The 20,490-nt window shown below is 43.0% G+C and overlaps 1 protein-coding gene across 11 annotated transcripts in view; it reads left to right on the top strand.

The window, feature by feature from the left end:
- Nucleotides 1-20,490, top strand: part of MAP4K4 (mitogen-activated protein kinase kinase kinase kinase 4) — a 164,522-nt gene that overhangs the window by 12,263 nt on the left and 131,769 nt on the right. The window lies entirely within an intron of this gene.

The following is a 20,490-nucleotide window of genomic DNA, read 5'->3' as shown; positions in this document are numbered from 1 at the left end:
TTCTTTTTTTCTTTTTAATCTGGATGTTGTGAAAGGTATACTTTGCTCTTCTTTTCTTTCCCCCATGTGGAACACACTGAAATTCTCTGACCTGACTTGTCCTTGGGGACTATGAAGAACAATCTGTACAGCTCCCCCTGTGCGTTTTCACCAAGAGTTAAGTTCTGGGGTGATGACAAGTGAATATGGAGAAAATGTTTCAAGTCATGTGAAAGAAATGTTACTTGCTAAATAACTTGAATGTTAATAGAAGGAATGGGAAAAGCTTTTCTTAGCCTTTTTGCAATCTTACATGGCAAGGAATGAAAATCTTTAATATTGACCTAATTTTATTTGTATTTAAGATCAAAGAGCCTTTGTGAATGAGTTGCTTGTCTTGTCTGTCAGTGGCTTTATGGTCTTCTGAATGGTTTGAGGCACTAAATCAGTTCTGAGTAATCTTACCTTTCCTTAGGTTTCCTCTGAGGTAATGGAAGAGTGTTCTAGTTTCTTCTTTAGGAATAAAGATATATTCATTATTGAGATGACTTCTTTTGGGCTAATTGCTGAGTTTGGAGGTGCCCCCTCATGGACCAAGTGTTGTGGTAGTGCTTATGCTGGGCTTTGGGAAAGGATGAGAGAAATGACCAATGAAACCATTGTTGTTGTCACTGCCACTTTGTTCACAGATCAAGTCCTTGGTCTTCGGAGTGTCCTCATCTGCTGCTGCTCTGCACGTCTAAGCTCTTTGCTAGCAGAGTGTGTAGTCAGTGCGTGCTGGTGTTGTAAGAAAGCATGTTTTGTATACATATTCTGTGGTTACACTGGGCTCTGTGGGAAAGGGGAAGGTTTTATTTTGTGCTTCCCATCAGAAGGATTTTCTATTGCAGAAAGGAGAAGGGAAGGTTAGGCAGACAGATGGAACACCTTGAGTGGTATCTGGTTGCTTTATTCCTGCAGGGAGAGGGATCCTGCTGGCTTACACGATTCAGAGCTGTGCTGAAAGCACTGGGTCTTGGAGATACCTGGGATTGCTGGAGAATCTTTTGACCCAGTAGCACTATAATGTGGATTTTAATCTTTCTCTGTAACTCAGATAGGAGAAGATGGGGAAAAGAAACGTGAACAGCATTTCAAATCTATAAAGATGACATCAAAGTAGTTTTTAGATCCTTGTGAGTTTGGAAACAAAGCCATTAGACTTGAGTATTAAAGTGTTTTGTTACTGCTAAAATCTGTTCACCCTGTAGGATTCCTATGCTTAGGAAAAGAGAAGATTCTTTTTAAGGGAAGAATCCCAAATACTCTTCTTTCTTCTTTAAGAATTCTTTTTGTGTGTACTGTTGTCTCAGCTGTTGGCTGTTGTGAAATTGCACATGTGGGTGAAAACCCACTGAATAGGGTGTGGATGGTATAGTACCTCTGGGGTGGTAGTTGTGTCTTCTGAGCCTTGATTGCTTGTGGATCTTTGTCAGTGGTGGTGGATGCTGCTGACTTGGCAGTGCCTCTTCTCACCTCCTCTGCTCTGAGATGGTGCTCATTTGTGGGAGTGAGAGGTGCCCAATAAACGGGAATATCACGAAGCCACTTGTATTGCTTTTTGTCAAGGTTAGCTGAAAAGCTTGGATTGTGTTTTTCTTGCAAGAGCTCTTGGTTTAAAGCTCCATTAATTGTGTGTCAGTTACCATATGTGTTATGATAATAACCAAGAGTGGAAAAGACTCAATTTATTTCAGTAAACATTTCACCTAGTAAAATTTTGATAGCTTGTCCATCTTCAAAGGCCATTCCTTTTTCTTCTGTGCAGATTGTGCACACAACAGCAGTACAGAGTGTTTTCCTGAGAGATGTGTTTATAACCTGACCTTGAGATGCTGCTCTTTCCAAGATCCAGACAAGGCTGTTCCAAAGATGCTCAGTCCTGAGTTTCTTTGCAAGGCAGAGATTGAGTTTGCCTCTGCTGTGCTGGGTTTTGTGGGTTTCTTTTAATAGTGACTATGGACAGCTTTGAAAGATGATAAAAACAACATGCTGAAATGACTAGGAACTGAATCACAGCCGTCAGCAAAACCACCTCGTTTCGGGAACGGTTCTGCGTGACGGCAGAAAGTCTTGTGAGCACCCGAGCCAAACTTCTCTTCAACAAATATGGGATTCTATGGGTGAATGTTTTGAGGGAAATGTTCTGAACATCTTTGCTGTCTTAGGCCAGCAGGAATGCACACCTTAGCAGATTGTGAAACCACCAGTATGCTCATAATTTAAGAGATGTAAATGTCATTTGACAGATAAAGAAGTGTGGTGGAATAAGAGCATGATAGAAGCAATCCCTGTGCAGAGTTGAGGTGTATATTGTTTAGCTTAGATTACTTTTGTAAAGCTAGACGTACTTTGACTCTCCAGGAACAGACCCTGTCTGCTGAAGTCAGAGGAACTAAACTGAGTGTTAGCCTGGCTCTGGAGCTTGTGGTTAGAGCTGTGTGGGCAAAGGCTGGCACATTTTTGGTTTGAGACAATGTTCACTTGTCAGACTTGAGAGACAGAAGTATTCTTTTTAGAAATAACACTTCGGAAGTGCCTCAGGTCCTTAACTTCTTTGACTTACTCTTTAATCTTTTATTGTATAATAAATTTTGTAATTTTGTCCTTTCTCTTAGTGGTGGCAGGTTTTTCTCCCTTTGTGTTGTTTGTTTTGTCCTTGCTGTCTTCCTTCACACTCACCTGATGTGGGGGAATTCCTCCTGCTAGTCTCCCTTCCTCTAAACTCAATACTCATCATCTTTTGCATTTCTTCCTCTAGGCTTGTCTGAGGCTTTTCATTTTTGTCTAAAAGTAACTAACAAATAGGAAGGATATGTTTAAATCCACATGACCTCTGGTATATTGGCTGTAGTTCTGTCAAGATGAATGAGGTATATTTGTTTTTACATTAATGTGTTGCTCCACATGCTTTCTGTACTTCTTTAATTTTTTTTGTGGTCTCTTTTTACCCTGGATTTCTGAAGGAATGAAGCTTTGTCCACTTCATTCTGTCCTCAACACTTTTTCAACCTTACAACCTTAGAGTGGACTTCAGCTGTGTTTTGATTTGGGTTATGGGTCTGAAATCCTTACAAGTTTCATGAAAAAATAGATGACTGAGTAGATGGGAGTGAGAGAGCATGTTTGCTCTTCTCCTCGCCCCTGCTTCTCAGTTAAACCCCCTCATTCTCATTATTGGTCATTGGGAAGGTGTGTGCCCAAGCTTCAGGTAACCCCTGCTTGCATATCTGTGTTCTGCTCGAGTGGGGTATTTTTTTTACCCTGGTTTTTCAGAGGAAAAGGCTGGTACCATTTTCTGAAGTTCAAGTGTTCCACCCCCCCTCAGTCAGAGGAGCTCTGAGGAGGGGATGCTCTCTGCTGTCTCTCAGGGCTTCCGTCTCCACTGGGATTGCAGATGTGAGATTTGGATATGCTCACTTTAAGTGCATTAAAAGTCTTTGTCTAGACAAGGCATGCTGCCCTTGACACATGCTAAGTTGGTGTGGTTGAAAGCCTCGGGTACTTAGTGTGTGCTAACCTCGGGAGGTAAATCCAGGGCTAGACAAGCCCCCTAAGGAGGTGGTGGACAAGGTGGGGATTTCTTTGCATTTGCTGTGACTTCAGCTGGTGCCTGAATGCAAAACTAGTAGTAAACAGTCATAAACCCTGGATGCTTTTTCTCTTGTCAGCTCCTGTCTGAATAGGGGCTTTTTCATGACACATGCTTGTTTGCTCATGTTTCTCTTTTAAGGAAAGCAGTTAAACTAGGCAATAACCACCAGTAATTCAGTGCTCTGTTAAGCATGTAATAAACCAAGCCCCAGATCTCCCTGTCTGGAGCCATTAGAGACTGCCACCCTTTGTTTCTCTCTTGGAGGGGAGGAGGGAAGAAATGGGGCACGACGGCTTTTGGTGTGGGAAGGACAAAAGGGCGCCGAGCCAGGGGAGAGGTGTGATGGTGCAATGCTCCAGGAGAGGCACCACCATCCTGCCCCAAGAGTGCAGGGTCAAACCCCAGCCTCTCCTCTCTGCCTGAGGTGGCAAAACATTGTTGAGTCTGCTTCAAATTTGTTCAAAGAGGAGCTGCAGCCCCTTGTGATTGGTGCCAATTCGAGTATGGGTCTCAGCTCATCCTTCTGATGCAGACACCTCTCCTTGACTACAAGGCTTGCAATCATATTCTGACCTTTGTTTAATCCAAGAGCAGTCCACCTGTGGGCTAGCCAGTAGCTGATTCTATTCTGCTCTGCTTGCAGTCATTGCTAAAATACAGTCTACTAAGCTATCAAGTGGATTTTGTTGGAATTTTTGTTTTGGTTTTTTGTTTTTGAGGTTTTTTTGATAAAACTAGTCCACTCAAGTGTTGGTACAAAGTAGAAACAAAGCAAAGGCTTTAACCAATATGTGGATACATATTTAGGACGTGTGTATTAGAGAGTTCGGGGAAACTCTTGCTGTAAAAAACAAAATTGAAGTGCTGTCTTATCTCTGAACTGCCCCTTTAAGCCTAAAACACAGCCTCTGAAAGTAATTTTGCTCTTCATACTCTCTCTATGATCCTGCAAAAAGCATTTCCAGAGGGTACCTTTCTTATACTTATGCAGAACAAATTTTAGCAAAGCATTTCACTTTCTTCTCTCTTCAGATTTATGAAACTAAATTCCATCATGACTTTTCAAAGTGTGGGTTTAAGCAGAAACTCTCAAGGCATTTCATTGCTGGTTCTGATGCAGCTGTTAGTTTAAGAAATCTCTTTTTAAACTGGAGGTGGCTGTTAATTTTATTCAGGAGAGGAAAATGCAGTTTTGAGCTGGGTAAACCGTACTTCAGCTGATGCTTATTTTGAGATTGGGTGTGGCAGGTAAAAAGACATTCTATCAGATTCACGAAAGAAGAAAGACTGCTTTCAATTTTGTTACAACAAATTTTAAACAACCTTTTCTAAAATTTTCTCCTTCTGCAATGCAAATTACCAGCACTGCCATCCGTGCCACCAGCTCTGCTGATGGAGAGTACTGTCACCCCCTGACATCCTGCTTTGACTTCTTTGTTGCAACACTTCTGCCTTTTCAAAATGTATTGTGTGTTCACTGTAGGTTATTTAATATACATGAGCTTTTGGTTTTTGGTCCTCTAGATGTAAGGAGGTGCCTAGTGGCTCTGTAAATGCTGAATGGCAGTGTAAAAGACAGTAGATGCTATGCAACTGCTAAAGAGGAAGTGGGGGAATCAAGGGAGAAGGACAGGTTGTCTCAGTGGGTCTGCCTTCATTAGCTTGGCTTGAAGCTTCCAATGGACTGTCACCACATCCTGTCTCTGGCTCTGTGGGTTAGCCTGTGTGATTGTGCCCCTGGGACTGTGTGGGCATCATGGCCTTAAAAAATGGTCCATTTAATTTGTGTAGATGATAATAGCATTTGATGGGGGAAGCTTTAAATGTGGAGTTACTGCCTTTGGAGCCTGGAGCTTAGTCAGTTTTCCTTGCTGGTTGTGCTTTTCTTCCCCAGATGTGTTTCAGTGACCCACTCCATGCACAGGAGCGATGCTCTCCCCTAGGGAGCCATTCACCCCTTTGCTTTGATTCAGACCCTGCTCCCCAGGAACTACTTTTCCTGTCCTTCCTGGGTGTGGAGTGGATGGGAGAGCAGGGACTCACAGCAGGCTTATTATACTCACTTTCCCAGCCTGCCAGGTTTACCAGATGAAGTAAAATTAGTTATCTATTCATTAGCTATCTATCTATTCTTTTGTCACTTCATGGATGAATTGAGAAGTGTGTAAGGGTGTCTATGGCCTTGTGCCATACAGCGAGCAGTGGAGGATGAAGAAACAGCTGTAGGTCTCATCTCCAGCCTTCCACATGCTGATTGCTCCTGTATCCTGGACTGAGTCTTTCAGGTGCTGGATAGTAATGCAGTGGTAGCAGAAGGCAACAAATTATAAAGATCAAAACTCTGTCACTTGGATAACTGCAGTTTTGAATGTACTTACATAACCTTTTTTTCCCCCAGGAAAACCATAATTGCATTTATTTTTTAAGATTCCCTCCTCCCTGTCCCTCCCCTCCCCCCTGTCCCCCCTTGGTCTCCAAGGAGGTGACAATTCTGGAAGGATTGAGCCATCTGGTTTTTTTTTAGGTATTAGGAGGTACTTAAAACAGTTTCTCCTAAGACCACCATCTGAACAAAGATTCATTTACTGAGGAGCTGCAGTGGTTCCAGGGGAAGACTGTTCACATGGTGTGTGTGTGGTACTAGCAGGCTGAAAAGGCAGTAAGGGAAGATAAAGGCTGCTCTATGGTTACTTTAGGACACTGTGTTTCTTTAAGTTGTTACTGGATGAAAAAGAGCAAGTAGTCATTGTGAATGGGCTTGGTGCTGACCAAGTAATGTGCTGGGTAGCCAAAGGACCCTGATCATTATTGATTGCTCCTGTATGGCAAATTCACTAATAAGTGGTCAAGTATTTGGGAATCACTTTTTTCTTCCAGTGATCTGGTCCTGTACCTGTTCCGTACCGGAATTGCTGAAAGCAGCTTAGGTTCTTGAAAAGAGTTTAAAATGCAGCGAATTTCCAACTTGACCCCTTGAAGTGTTTGGCTCTTGCCCTCGGACACGGATCTTGTTAGTCCTGCTCTGTTGAATTTTACTGGCTGTGTTTCATGCTCTCTGTGCTGGAATTGATTGAAGATTAGAGCCATGTGGACACACCACACATGTCCCACTCTGGGGGCATTGTACTGGTGGGGCTTCACATTGAGGCACCCGAAGGATTAAAGGGCATGCTTTGGACAGATACGACTTCATCGTGCTGATAAGCGGCACTGAGCACACACGAGGGAGAGGGGGTTAATGCCCCTTTTACCCAGGGTCTGTTTAAAGAAAGGCAGTAATTTAACTAAAATATACATTCACAGTTCCTTTCTGTTTAAACTGAAATTACCGAGTGAAGAAATGCATCCTGGGAACAGATTAAGCTAAATGTTGGGAAAGGAGCACATTTCTCTCAAGCTCAGTTGACAGCAATACGCTTCAGGGTTTTCTGTATTAAATATTTGATAAATCTCTAGCAGACTTGAATTCTGCGAGGTTTTAATTACTTTTGATTTTTTAAGTCCGCAAGATTCTGACATTTTTTTTTCATAGTGATCCTTTTTCATCATGAAATGAGTACTTGGGTATAATTATTAGTGGCCACATCCTGGTGATGGGCAGAGTGATCCCTGTGAAGCTGGCCATAAGGTTACATTTTCAATTCTGGGAGGTCCAGAAAGCTCTGGTCTTGAAATTTATTGCTTCACAAATATTTGGTTAAATTTGTTGTATTATTATAAGGTTAGTTTTATTGCTATTGCCTATACTTTCTTTAAAAAATTAGAAGTGCAGACATATGTATTTCCTTGTTATGAACCCTTTCTTTTTCTGCTATTGGCAGCGGTTTTGCTATAGGATTGTTAGCAGCCAATGCTTCCAGGCATTGTGGGATGGGGAGCAAGGAGTGGTGCTCCTCCTATTTTTTAAAATATTTTATTTTATCAGAAAATATTTAGGATTCCTTTGTCTGTTTTGTTTGGTTTTGTTTACTTATATTTTTTTTTGAGCTGGAGAGAGGTCAGTTCTCCCTGTGCATTCTAGAGCAGGAATCTGGATCTTTCTCTTTTTTTGAGCTATATTTGGGGCATTTTTACCTGTGTGCTGTAAGTATGTAGGTGCCACTGGCCTCTGTGCCTGTTTGCTTTGTTCCCCCCACTCCCAGCCTGTTTGCTTTGTTCCCCCCACTCCCAGCTGGACACAGCCCAGACTTTTCACCTGCCCCCTGCATTGCATTCCCAGCCTTTGGATAATCTTGTCTTGTCAGGGAGCCATGGGCACCGGTGATTTCTGCTAGATGCACCTGCATTATATCCCTGTGTAATTTGTACTAGCCAGTGCTGTGGTGTTCTCAAAACACTGAATGGAGAGGAGGGAGGTCAAGGGGAAGAGAACCCAACCAACCCAGCCTTGAGCAGTTGCTTGTAGCTGTTTCAGGCAGCCTATTCTTGCTGCTGCTGCTTTATCACTTATGTGCATGGGGCCTGCAGACTCTGGTCTGCAGAGGATAAGAAAAAAAATATAAATCCACTCACACAGAGAGAACTTGATTTGCTTATTCACAGTGCAGATATCTTTCCTAGCAAGAGCACAGATTTTTTTTAAGGGAAAAGTGCTGATTCTGTGTGAGCAATTGTGGTATTTCATTGTGAGTAATGATGAATACATTCCTTTCCAAAGCAGGACTGTTAAAAAAAAATTTCACCCAGCTAGGGGTGCAAGCTGATGTTAGGTGGTCTTTCCCCATTTCTCCTTATTTTAACCAGGTCTGCAGCTATTTGTCTTTTGAGAAACCCTTTCTGGACGTGTTTTCTGTGATTTAATTTTTTTTCCCCCTCCCCAATGGTATATTTTTGGTTTCTCAGTTCGCATTTTCCATCCTTCAGAATATTTATTACTTGAGACATTAGTCTTTCTTCAGTCTGTTTTCCATAAGGTTATAGGTATGTAAGAAATGCTGGAGACAGCTAAAACAAAAGACCTTCCAGACAAGAAATATAATACAAGCCACCTGAGTAGCTTGGTCTTGTCTAGCTGCCCGCTAGCAACCCTACTTATTTCCCTCAGGCTCAGGGCCTCCGTGAAGTCTCTCCCCCCGCAGATTTGCCAAGTGCTTGGTTGCCTGTTAATCACCAGTAATAAAAAACATGTTTAAGATCAGGTGGATGTCTTGGGATTCCTGTCAAGACTGTATGTCTCTTCAGTCTCTGCAGCTTTTTCCAGCAATGAGTGTGGATGGGGTGAGTCAGACCCCCAAAGTGCAGCTGAGCCAGCAGTTTGCCTGTGAGTACAGGCTTGGCCATTTCCCTCTTATCCCCTGCTTTGCACAGAGACAGGCATCGGGCAGATTCTCATTTTTCAGGAGACATCAGGGAGGTTGTGTTGTGTATGGCTGGGTAGAGGATATTTGGTGTGTGCACAGCACTAGTGAAACTTCTGCTGAAGGGTTGCAGCTCACCCTGCTCCTTAAGCCAGATGTGTTTTAAGGGGGTTCTACTACTGTGGACAGCCATGGAAAGCTGCTCTCAGCATGGATATGGGTCATAGGGTCTCGGTCACATAGCTGATAAGGGTTGTTCTGTCAGGGCTCGTGTTAGCCATGGATGACCCTCTGGCTGACTGCAGTTTGAAAGCTTGAGCTCAGGTGGGAGAGCCTCTTGGTTCTGTCTTTGTCCATCGCCTGCCTCGGCTGATGCTCGTCAGCACCTTGGTGTTGCCCAATGCCGGTTCAACTCCTTGTCAATTCATCTCTGTTATACAAGTCATTTGCTAACAAAACAAGATCTGGGTCACTGCTCTTAAAAATAGATTCAGCATTAGGCAAATTGCTCAAACGAGCTCTCCTTTCCTCTCTCAAGACAATGTCAACCCACCTCATAAGGATACCCCTAAGAAGCACAGCATCCTACTGCAGAGGCCCTCTCAGTTTAGCACACTTGCCTAATACACTTTCAAATACAATGCCCGACTGTTTGCTCAACTTTTGACTTGTGCCTTAGGGAGTAAGGGTTTTTTAATTTACATTAATGCAGATATATGCATCAATATGAATTGGTTTGGGGTTTTTTGTTTGGTTTGGGTTTTTTTGGTTTTGTGGGGTTTTGTTTTTGTGGTGGTCTTTGCAAATTGTTTGTTTCTTTGTGCTTTCGTGCCTGGAAGTGTGATCGACACGTTTAACTTTCATCTGTAACAGCCATAATAAATGATAACTGTATAAGGTGATTGTTGCCTTTGCTTATAGGCAGAGTTTGGTGGTGCCACTTTCATCTTGATAACAGTCATCCTATAACTGCTTTGAGCACTCTGTGCCAAGTTCATGTGTGGGTGCACAACTGGTCAAGGTTGAATTACTCATGAAATAAATTTTTAAGGTCAGAGCCAGGCTTCTGTGGACTGTGATCCTGAATTTATAGGACAATTTGCTGTACCATGTGCCCTGCTCCAAGAGATCTGTTGGCTTCCTGGGCTTGGGCTGCAAAACGGGCTGCCTGGCAGTTTCTTCTGCTTGTGCAGGGGATTTCTTCCACTTTGAAGAGGACTACTGTTCCTGGGAGTGGGTCTGGAAAACACTGATCAGAAAAGGGGAACTGGAAAGAAGGATATTGGTTCTTCTTGCTCATCAGAATTCACCTCTCTGTGTCTATTGACGTTAACGTGGGCATGGAAAGCGTAGTAGCCATTGGTTTGAGGAACTGTGAAGTCTAGGTTGGAATTTCCTGACTGAAGAGCAGTGGTGTGAGTGCTCACCAAATACAGGGAATGCTAACAGTTCTGTAGTTTCTTAGTAAGAGCACTTGGCAAGTAGGGAGTTGGGATCCAAGCTCTTCCTTTGAGATTGTGATCTCTTGTCTTCTTCCCCCTACTCCAGCTACTGTGAGTTAGGAAAGTCTTGATAGATTTGATCCTGCTCTCTTTCTGAAGTTGTAATACTGGTGTGAATAAAGCTTGATTGGTTTGGGAAGGAGGTGATACAATGCATATGGCTTTGTGTGGTACATCATCATGTGGAGTGTCTCCTAAAAAGTTTTGTGTCTGCACATCTAACAAGGTTGAAGTACTGTTCAGGTGAAGAGAGGATGGTGGGTTGGTTGTTACTGACAGTTCTTCCACTTGGAAGAGGAGACGTGGGGATGCTATTACCTACTTCAGCCCCCTCCCAACAGTGTACTTTCAGGAAAAGCAGAATGCCTCAGTACTGCTGAGGGGTAGCAGGGGAGGGCAGGCTGGCACGGAGTGGCTGTTGGTAGGTGCCAGTTTTACCCCCAGGGGTGGACTGAGGAACGGAGTCGAATACTCCTGTAGAAACTGTCCTTGATGGGAGCAGAAAGCTCCCTCCCTTATCAGGCCTGTAGGGCTCAGTGATTTTGAAATCCAAGCTGTCTTTGTTGTGTCAGCTAAGAAAAAAACATTTCTTCTCACAGACTAGGGGAAAAATCAAGGATCACCGTGGTAACTGTTAATTAGGTTTATCTACTTTCCCTGTGTTGAATTGTTACTTTGTTTCTTTTTTCATTAATGAGGAAGCTGAAATACTAGTCAGTGATTTTAAATAGCCTGCTGCAAAGGACATTGCTACTTTATAAACTAACTTCTTTATTTTGCAGTGTTGCATTGAGGTTAATCCTGACCTGGAACCTAGCATTTGCCTTTTCATTTTGGATTTTTCCCACTCCCAAATCACAGATCTAATCAACTTAAACAGAAATGAAAGATGGCAAACTGGGAGAAGGCTTTGTAACCGTTTTCCTGGAGAGGCTGGTGCTTGTCCTGGTGGAGCCTTTTTCAGTGATGCTTTGGGAGCAGAAAATACTTGTTTGCCCCAAATAATTAAGTCAGGAAGATGGACTGAAGGAGGGTCAAAAATTGTTTCGGGTGGTTGTCACTCTTTTTATTTCTTCTGTTCTGAGGTTTTGCTGTACTGACCCCAGCATTGAAGCTGAGTGACATTCAGCTGCTATTATATCTTCATTTGGGAGCTGAGATCTGGGCTTAATTTTTTTGCTTAAATGTTTTATTCAGAAGAGTGAGGACTGGGACAGACAACTGTTTGCTGGCACATGGGTGTGCTTATAAGATCAGGCCCAGAATCATTCATGTGATAGTACTGAAGTACTGTGATGCACAGAGTGGAATTTTTCAGCAGTGATGCTGTGCTGCTGTACGTGTCAGATTCTTGCTGTATCTTTAAAAAATAGTTACCCATCTCTCTATCTCTGTTCAGCAATTTTTTTTACAAAATTACAGAAATGACCCCAGGAATGGTTGTGTTGTTTTTTATTTTCTTTTTTTTCCTAGGGGTGGCAAATTTATATGGGCTAGAAAAATAGCAAAAAGCAAATAGAAGCTTGCTGGATTGGTCTTGGGGCTTGTGATCTGCTTTTAGGTATTATTCTCTTTGCTGAAAATGTTGAGCTAAATCTTAACCAGGGTTTCAATGTTGAAATCACATGAGGTGCTAATTTTGACTCAAGAGGTAAGACAACAAAGGGAAGATGAAGAGAAGCGTGGAAATAGTGCAGAGATGTTGAATTAGTGTGTTAAAGCCACACACAGAATATTCCTATTCAGGCATTTCATGCAGCTTCTAAGAGCTCTCACTACCATGTTGTTGCTTGGTCTCCTCTGTGTCGTTACCATGAATTTTTCAGTGTATAAGAGAGCTGTGTGTGTACTGCACATCAGAATACTATAAATCATGTATGTTAACATACAAAAGGGATAACGCTAACTGCTCTGTCAGGCTGATACTGTCTTTATAATCAGGACTTCTAAATCAATGTCCTCCCCTCAAAGAATGGAACTATGACAGCTGTCCCTTGGACATTCATCTCTGTGTGTTCATTTTTAGTTCCTGTATCAATCACTAGCTTTATGCAAGGCTTGATCAGGTTGATAAAACACAGAAAAGGATCCATCTCATACAGCTTACAGTGAAAGTGGCACAGTAAGTTCCTCCTGCATGAACAGCAGTCCCCTGATATATCAAGGAGACCTGATTATACAACAGGACTAATCAGCTCTGGATGCTGCCATGAATTATGGGTTGGCTTAAGTGCTGTGATACACATTTCTGCCTTAAACTGTGTCAGAATCAAAACAGAAAACCAGAGCAGAAAGCCTAAATGTTGACAAGGCTTATCTTCTTTAGGTCTCTATCAGGGTTAAGGAAGAGGTTTCTTAATGTAATTATAACCTGTCTCTTCTATCCAGGCTAGCAAAAATAAACCAGGTTATATTGGAGCTTCACTGCATAATATTACACAACCATGCTTATTTAAATGAATCTATTTTTGTAATATGCATTGTCCCTTCATGGGAGTCATGGATAAAGTGTGTTGACCCACTGAAACAGCTTAATATAGAGGTACAACATTTATGGAAGTTACAGTGAACCCAGCATATTTGCACTTAGGGCAGAAAAAATGGTGGAAAATAATGAATGTGTTAAAAAAAATCCTGCCTGGTGTAACTATATGCCTTTTTCATCTTATGGAGAGCAAATGAGTTGTTCACCCACCCAGCCCCCCCCCCCTTTCTTTCTTTGTCTGTTTTCCATTTTCATTTTGCTGTTTACAGTGGTGTAATTTTGGCACCTTATGCACACAACCTCCTCAGTTTTTTCATTTCAGACACCTCCAATTAATGTCTAAGTCTTACCTATTTACTCAGACTTAGTTGCATCTGTGGTTGAGACATGAATAGGTGCTTGCAGGTGATTCATCTGACCTGTCTTAGACCCTGATGAAAAGGTGACTAGCTGAAACTAGGAGTTAGGTGCCCATTGGGACAGATGTGTTCCCTCTCTCCACCTTCATGAAATACCCATCTCAGGTCACTTTGTGAAGAGGATGAGGAGGGTGGCATTGGTCTATCCCTGGTAATTTCCAAACCAGATCCACAGCTGTTAGGTGAGTTTTGGGGTAAGTATGCCTGGGAGGTGGTGGTTCAGACCAAGTGGCTTTCAAAAATACAGCATGGTGCTGGCTGTGGAGAACTCAGCTGTTTCTTAGATATGCAAATCCACTCCCTCTGATTTGGCTGGGAGAACTGGCTGTCTGTGTCTCCTCATGATGAGATTGTTTGTTTGTTTATCTCAATGGGATTGTCAACATTATAAATTCTGAGTATAATTATAATAATAGATGGCATGGTTATTTCACAAACATGTGCCCTCTGCTGTGATCAGCTACTGCATTCAGGAGCCTATGTGCCCATCTATAGCTTCGTACCCTCTTGCCATATCTGTAGTCTGGTTGTTCCAGGTCTCCCATCCTCAAGAGCAGCAGCAGTTTCCAACCATTAAGAAAAAAATAATAAAGGAATGCTGTGAACATTTTTGGGGTTGTCCTGTCCAGAGGCAGGAATTGGACTCAGTGGTTCTTGTGGGCCCTTTCCAACTCGGGATATTTTATTTCTGTGATTCTAACATGATTTACGAAGGAGGAAATTATTAATGGGTTGGTAAGAAGCAGCACTCTGTTGCCTTATTTTTGTACTGGCTGGGAGTAGTGAGTGATACAGCCTTTGTGACATGCAAGGTGTGTCTGTGGAGGAAAGCTGGCACCTACCTTGCAAATAATTACAGTCTAAGCAAGCTTGGAAAAGGGGTGGAGCGCAGGGAACAATTCAATCTGTGAGGGATTGGTTGTACAATGGGGTCAGCTTCTCTTGGTTCTCACTCAATTTTTCTTCTAGGGTTTTACCCTTGGAGGATTCAAGTGACAAGAGTGAGGGGATACTGTTAGTCACATGCTTCTCTTTGGAGGGGACTCTCAAATTTGCATTCCCTAAATTTAAAATTGTGTGTTTCTCCAGCATTTCTTTCAGCAGACATGTCAGCTGGGAGAGCTCAAGCCTCCCCCGCCACCATCTCTTTGGCCGGGCTGGTACAGCCCTGACAGCAGCTGAATTTCAGTCCCTGTCCAGCTGCACAGGGTGGCTCCAAGTGCCAGAGCAGTGGGGAGGGAGGAGGAGGAGGAGGAGGGATGCTGGGCTTGGCTGTGCTGTTGAAACAAGAGCTTGTGGTTGAAGGCTGTCAGTTTGTGTAAGCTGGTTTTAGGGCTTTTTAATACTGGATCAGGAGCATTCTCATCAGATCTGAATCTTTGCTGTGCAAACTCAGCTGGTTCAAATCTGTTAGCATTTATTTATTTATTTAGTTTAAACAGGTTAAATTCCTGCTGATGGGGCTTTGTGCTGGCTTGGGTGTCCTCCTGCAGCCAGTGGAAAGCTGGCAAGGTGTCCAAGCTTTGGCTAGTGCAAGAGTCATGTGGCTGGCTGGCTGCTGGCTTCTTGCTGGCATTTTGGGGTGGGGCTGCAGGCGGATTTGCTTGCCCCACGGGTGCCTGCTGGCTGGCGCGGGCAGCTGGTGGGGAATGGTCCGGATGGTCCCCAGCTGGCACCGGCGCACTGGCAAAGCTGTGGCAGCATGGCGCTTCTTGCTCGGCTTGCCTGGCCCAGGGACAGCCACCGTGGCATGTACCCAGCTGAAAGAAGGTTCCACCCACCTCTGTGAGCGTGCTGGGGGTACAGTGTGCTGGGCAGGATGCCCTGGCAAGGTGCTCCCTCTGCAGATGAGGTCCCCACCGCCCTTGCTGGTGTTAGCTGGAAACTGTTAGCTTGGGAGTCAGAGCACATGCAAAAACATAAAACAGATTGAAAATGTTGGGCTGGAGCACTGACAGGAGATCCCTCAAGTCTCACCTGTGCTGTGAAGATAACCATCCAGGCTTCTTTCCCTGGAGTAGAGCACAGCCTGAGTAAATGGTTCTTAACAGTGCTGAGGAGGAACACCCCCACAGCTTGTCTTTATCGAAGGGGGCCACAGGGCTTGCAGATGCTTTCAGCTTTGTCTTGAACAGTTTCACCTGCTGATTCTGAGTGAACATCACATGGGGCCTGTTGAAATGAAGCAAAATCCTATTTAGTTGCTAGCTTCTCCTGCCCCAAAGAGATGTAAGAAAACCTGTGCTCCTTCTCTTCCCTTCTTGTCCCAGTCCCTCTGGGACAGAGGATGTACTGGCCAGTGAAATACCCAGTCCATTCTTTTTGGTTTATTGTTGTTTCTTGATGGGAGATTAAATCAAGATGCAAACACAACATCAGAAAGTAGATTGATAGAACATTTAGTTTTACTCAAAAGTTGTAGTAAGGGTGTGCAACTTTCTTGCTAAGTTTTTCCCTGAAATTGTATTTTGGCTGTGCAGCCCTTACATTTGTTTGAACCAAGGGTGCTCCCTCCTTATGTTTACTGCTTTTTCCTTTTGCAAGTCAAACATCCCTCAGGTGTGCAGCAGAGCCAGATTGGGTGGGTGGGACTGAAGGCAAGAGAAGGACAAGCATATGCAGGAAGAGACATATTCTGGATTCCTGCTGTGGAGATGAGTAATCACTGGTGGTTAAGGCAAAACAGGCAAGTTACAAATAGAGTTTTGTCTATTCCTTACATCTCTTTTTCCCACTGGAGAGCCTTTTCATGGTTAAGGTCTAAACATCTGAGCCCCAGGGTTGCAGAAAAAGATAAGGCTATGTTTTTTGTTGGTATTGGACAAAGCTTGCAGATTACCGTACTGTTTTCCTCTTTTTACTGTGAACTTTGAAAAGATGCTATATAGCCACATGCCAAATACTGGATAATCTGTGAAAGGGATTGTTACACAGGAGGTGCTTGTGTACTGTCTGGGTATGAGGATATAAACAAATCCTAATTTGTTTTTTTAGGACTAAGTTTGACTATATAGTACATTGGGGAAGACAAGAGAGAGCTGGGGCCTACTGACATAGTTGCCTAGCCTGGCAGTTGTAAAGGTTTTGTGTATGATGCCATGAACAATGGCTTGGAATGTGATGCTATTGATTTTTTTCTCTGCAGTATTTCATAAATGCTGTGCAGTTTAACTTAACTTTTAACCTTGTATGCAGTTTGGAGTGTGAGGCTTCTCACCCGTTGTCAGATGGCTCGCTCAGTGGAAAAAAAGCCAGCCACCCTACAGCTCAAATCCCATCAGTACGTGGAAACGTGCCCGTTCTGCTGTCCGATTCCCAGCAAAAGCACCTGGGTGGTGGCAGCCCTCCAGGGCGATCCCTGGGAGGTCTTGCACAGCTCACGGAAAGAAGCATGAGCGCTGTAGGTTCCATACTGTCCGGAGCCTGGAGCCTCAGGCTTCAGTCTTAGATGCCTTTGTTTCCTGCCTGGTTTGCTATAGCATCTGTTTGGGCCTAGCAGGGCTGTGTAGTACAGTGTAACTCTGCTTGCTGAGTTTTATACTGCATGTGGTACTCAGCACTTGCTGTAGAGCAGTCTCAAAAGAAATCGTATAGCTAACTGGGACTTGTTTTTAACCAGTTACATTTCATTGAATATTGCATTGCATATTCATTAAAAACCCCCCGAAACATAAAACACTCCAGTGGGGGAGCTTTATACTTTCTCCATGTTTTTATAATGTTCCCGTTTTTCTGGATGTGCAGGTGTCTCATTTACATTCCTAGAAACACAGCCTTCATGTTTCCTTTAAAGTCAAAGTTTCTGATCTGTTGTACTTAGTTAGCTTAAGGCATCCTTGGCATCACTCAGGAACACCTTTGAGAGGGGATTGTTTCACAACGCAGTACCTGCAGGTGGTGATATCATGGCAGCATGAGCAAAAGAAAAACTATTAGAAGCATTGCAGTGTGAGTTGGGTTCCTCCTGTGCTGTGTCACCCAAGGATGTGTCTTCTTGTGTGTTGAGTTTCTGTCAGAGCACTTGTGCCTATGCGTTGTGTTGTGCCTCTTGTACAGCCAACCCTTTGTACAGGTTATTGTGCAGTTTCGGCTCCAAATTGCACAGATCTGGATTTAGGTAGTGTTACACTTGCCTATCTGACTTATTTATTGCTGTTTCACATGGTGGATCAGTAAATACTGCTGAAAGACGTGCTTGATATAGCAGTATTAGGAGAAAAGCCAAAGCCGATCTTGTCTGTAGGTGGAGTGACTGACTATCCCTCATAAATAAGATGATTAACACACATGCACACACCAGAAAAAAACCCAACGAACAACAAAAAAAAAGGCCGTTAAATGTTTGCTTTTTCCTTTAGACATTACTCTTGACTTGCTCAGGGCGATGACCCTGTGTCATGAATGTCAGGCAGGTGACTCGGAGTGCTGATGACAAAACATCTGCTTGAAGTTTCTGGTTATGAGAGGAGATCCCATTTCTGCTTCTCTCAGCCTTGCCTGCTTAGCCATGTGGCAGCTGGAGACATTGTGTGTGTCTGTACTAGTAAATGCTCTGAGGTCACCCCAGAAATGAATTATATGCTGGACAAACACTGGAAATGTAAACATTGTTTTATTTCCTGGAGTAAACATAGTTTTTATTTCCCTCTTCAAACTTAGGTGAAACGGAAAAGGGACTGGAGGCTCTCGCAGAGTTTGTACAGGGAAGGCTTTGCTGGTAGGATCAGCTAAAGGTGAAAAGGTCTGACCCGTAGCTGGTTGAAATAAATGTGTTGGCTAAACTTAATGGCTGGAGGTTTCCTTTGCTGTTTTTCTTAGTAAGTTCTGTCAGTGCAGTGTTGGAAATGTTCACATTTTTTTGAAGAAAAGTTTTGGGTTGCTGAATCCTCAATAAATCCTAAACTAGAGGTATGTCAGAATAATACGACTCAAAGCGCTGTGTGTGCGTGGGAAGTTGAGACATGGGATGTGTGTACTCTGCCACTGGACTCCACATAAAACAAAACTAAAAAAAAGTCACATTGTTAAATTTTGTATTTTTGTGTTTTACACCTTTATGTTTATACCTCTGCTTAAACTAGGTTGTCAATGGAAGTGTACAATTGCAAGTTTTGCTAAAAGATTTTGATACTGAATGCAGCTGAACACCTTTTTGAACACCTTTGGAAAGACTGAACACCTTTGGAAACCAAATTCTGTTATTTTATGATGGAATGATTTTAAACAAGGGAACAACAACGGCAAATGCTAGGTATATCTGACTTTTTTTTTTTTTTTTTTTTTTTTTTTTTTTTGCGGAGGGGATACAGTTTAAAAAAATATTAGTGCTATGTTAAGTTGATTGCAGCTGTCAGGATCCTGGTATGTCACTCCTGTGCTTCCAGACAGTGTAGCCATGATGTAGCCATTGCACTTGAATTCTTTTCATTCTGACAGCACTTGCAGTTTAGCTGTTGGGATCTGTTGGAGTGCAGAAATCCCCATGGTGGGAAGGCATGCACATGGGCTCTCTGCTGAGAAATCATTCGATTGACACCCCCCTCCCCCCATGGAAAAGTGCAAGCATGTCCATGTACTTTTGAAAGCTATTTATTTGCCTTGCAGAGGGTCAACTGTAAAACCCTTTCTGAAAATATGCTTCTTGAAAGCCTCCTAAAGAATGGTGGGCTCCCGCCAGAAAGGTCTTGTTTTACAGCCCCGCTGTCATGAAAGAAATCTAAGTGTAGAAAAAAAATATAGCTTAAATACCTCAGATATTTATTTTGTCCTTGCCTTAGACAAGCCTTCTCTCCCTCCCTGGGCTGGGAGGTCAGGGCGTTTATGTGGCTGTGCTTTCAGGGGGAACCCTGCTGCACAGGCACTTGTGAGTCTGCTCTAGCCCCCCTATTGTTTTAGTAACTAATCTTTCACCCATTTATAATTCAAAACACTAATAATACACCCTTCTCTCCCTAAGTTCTCAGAAATTTCTGCAGTCCCCTGCTTGACTGTGTATCTCCAAGCTTGCACAAATAAGTCCTTCAGTGTTATTCCACCAAATGAAACTTTGTAGGGTTGTGTTTGACCTTGGTTTGTGCATTGACTGTACCTTACCCAGTTGTGCTGAAGACAGAAAAGAATGTTGACATTCACAATGTGAAAATAAGTGTTTGAAGATAGGTTTTGGTCTGTCACCATGAAGTAAAAACCTTCTCTGTTTGTGTGTTAAAGGTCTGTATTGTAGCCTTCACAATACTACTCTGTATAATCCAAAATCCCTTCTTAGGAGGCATTTTTAATTGGACGTTAAAACCAGAAAACAAACCAGAAGTGAAACTCCTGCACTCCTATGATTGCTTGTATTCCTTTCTTCTTCTTAAATTCAGTATGGATTTTTTTCTTTTATGTTTTGCATATTCTCACAGCAAATGGTATGTTTGCTACCCCACTAGGAAGCTCAAACCTCTGCCTAGCCCTTGCTTTCATAGGAGGCATTAATTTGAAAGAAAATTTGAGCATTTCTCTAGGCTGCCAAGAAAAATTGGAAGAACTTGTTTCACATTAGAGCTCCCACCTTCGTTCTTAGCTGTGCAAATAAAGGAAAAACTTATTTTGACAACCTTTGGTGTTGAATGCCTTCCTTGTCACTGATGGATGGAGGGACAGGCTTGTAGTTCGGGGTAACCATGGGCCAGGGAACAGTGCTTCCCAGAACAGGACATCTAATGACAGGACAGGAATGAAGGCCTAAATACCTGCTTTCAATTCCATGTGTGTGCATCTGCTCCAGGAAACTTCAAGATGGAAAAAGTGTAAGATTCAGGGATACCTGGTTGGTAGCTTTGTTCATGCATGATCCTATGTGTTGATCCTCTCCTTTCATTCTCTCTGTTGTTGAAAAAGTGTAAGGCCTTATTTTAGCCTATTCCCTTTCCATTAGGACCTCCTAAGAAAGTAAGAAGTGACATGTTGAATTTGGAGTGGACCAGGTTTATTTGCCTGATGCCAAACAGGAAACTGTGCAGTGGGCTCTAGACAAGTAATCTCTTGGAAAGAGAATTATTCTTTAAAGGGTAGTGGTGCTCATTTCCTAAAGTGGAGCTAGCATGAGATGAGGATGTCCGTACCACTGAGGTGGTGTGGTGTCTCTCTGGTGTCCTGAGAAAAGTGTGCCTGTGGGAACGGGCTCCTACTG

This window comes from Anomalospiza imberbis, chromosome 2 (genome assembly GCF_031753505.1).
Source record: "Anomalospiza imberbis isolate Cuckoo-Finch-1a 21T00152 chromosome 2, ASM3175350v1, whole genome shotgun sequence".
Lineage (NCBI taxonomy): Eukaryota > Metazoa > Chordata > Aves > Passeriformes > Viduidae > Anomalospiza > Anomalospiza imberbis.
Note: the sequence above shows the minus strand (reverse complement) of the source record. Positions and strands in the feature narration are given on the sequence as shown.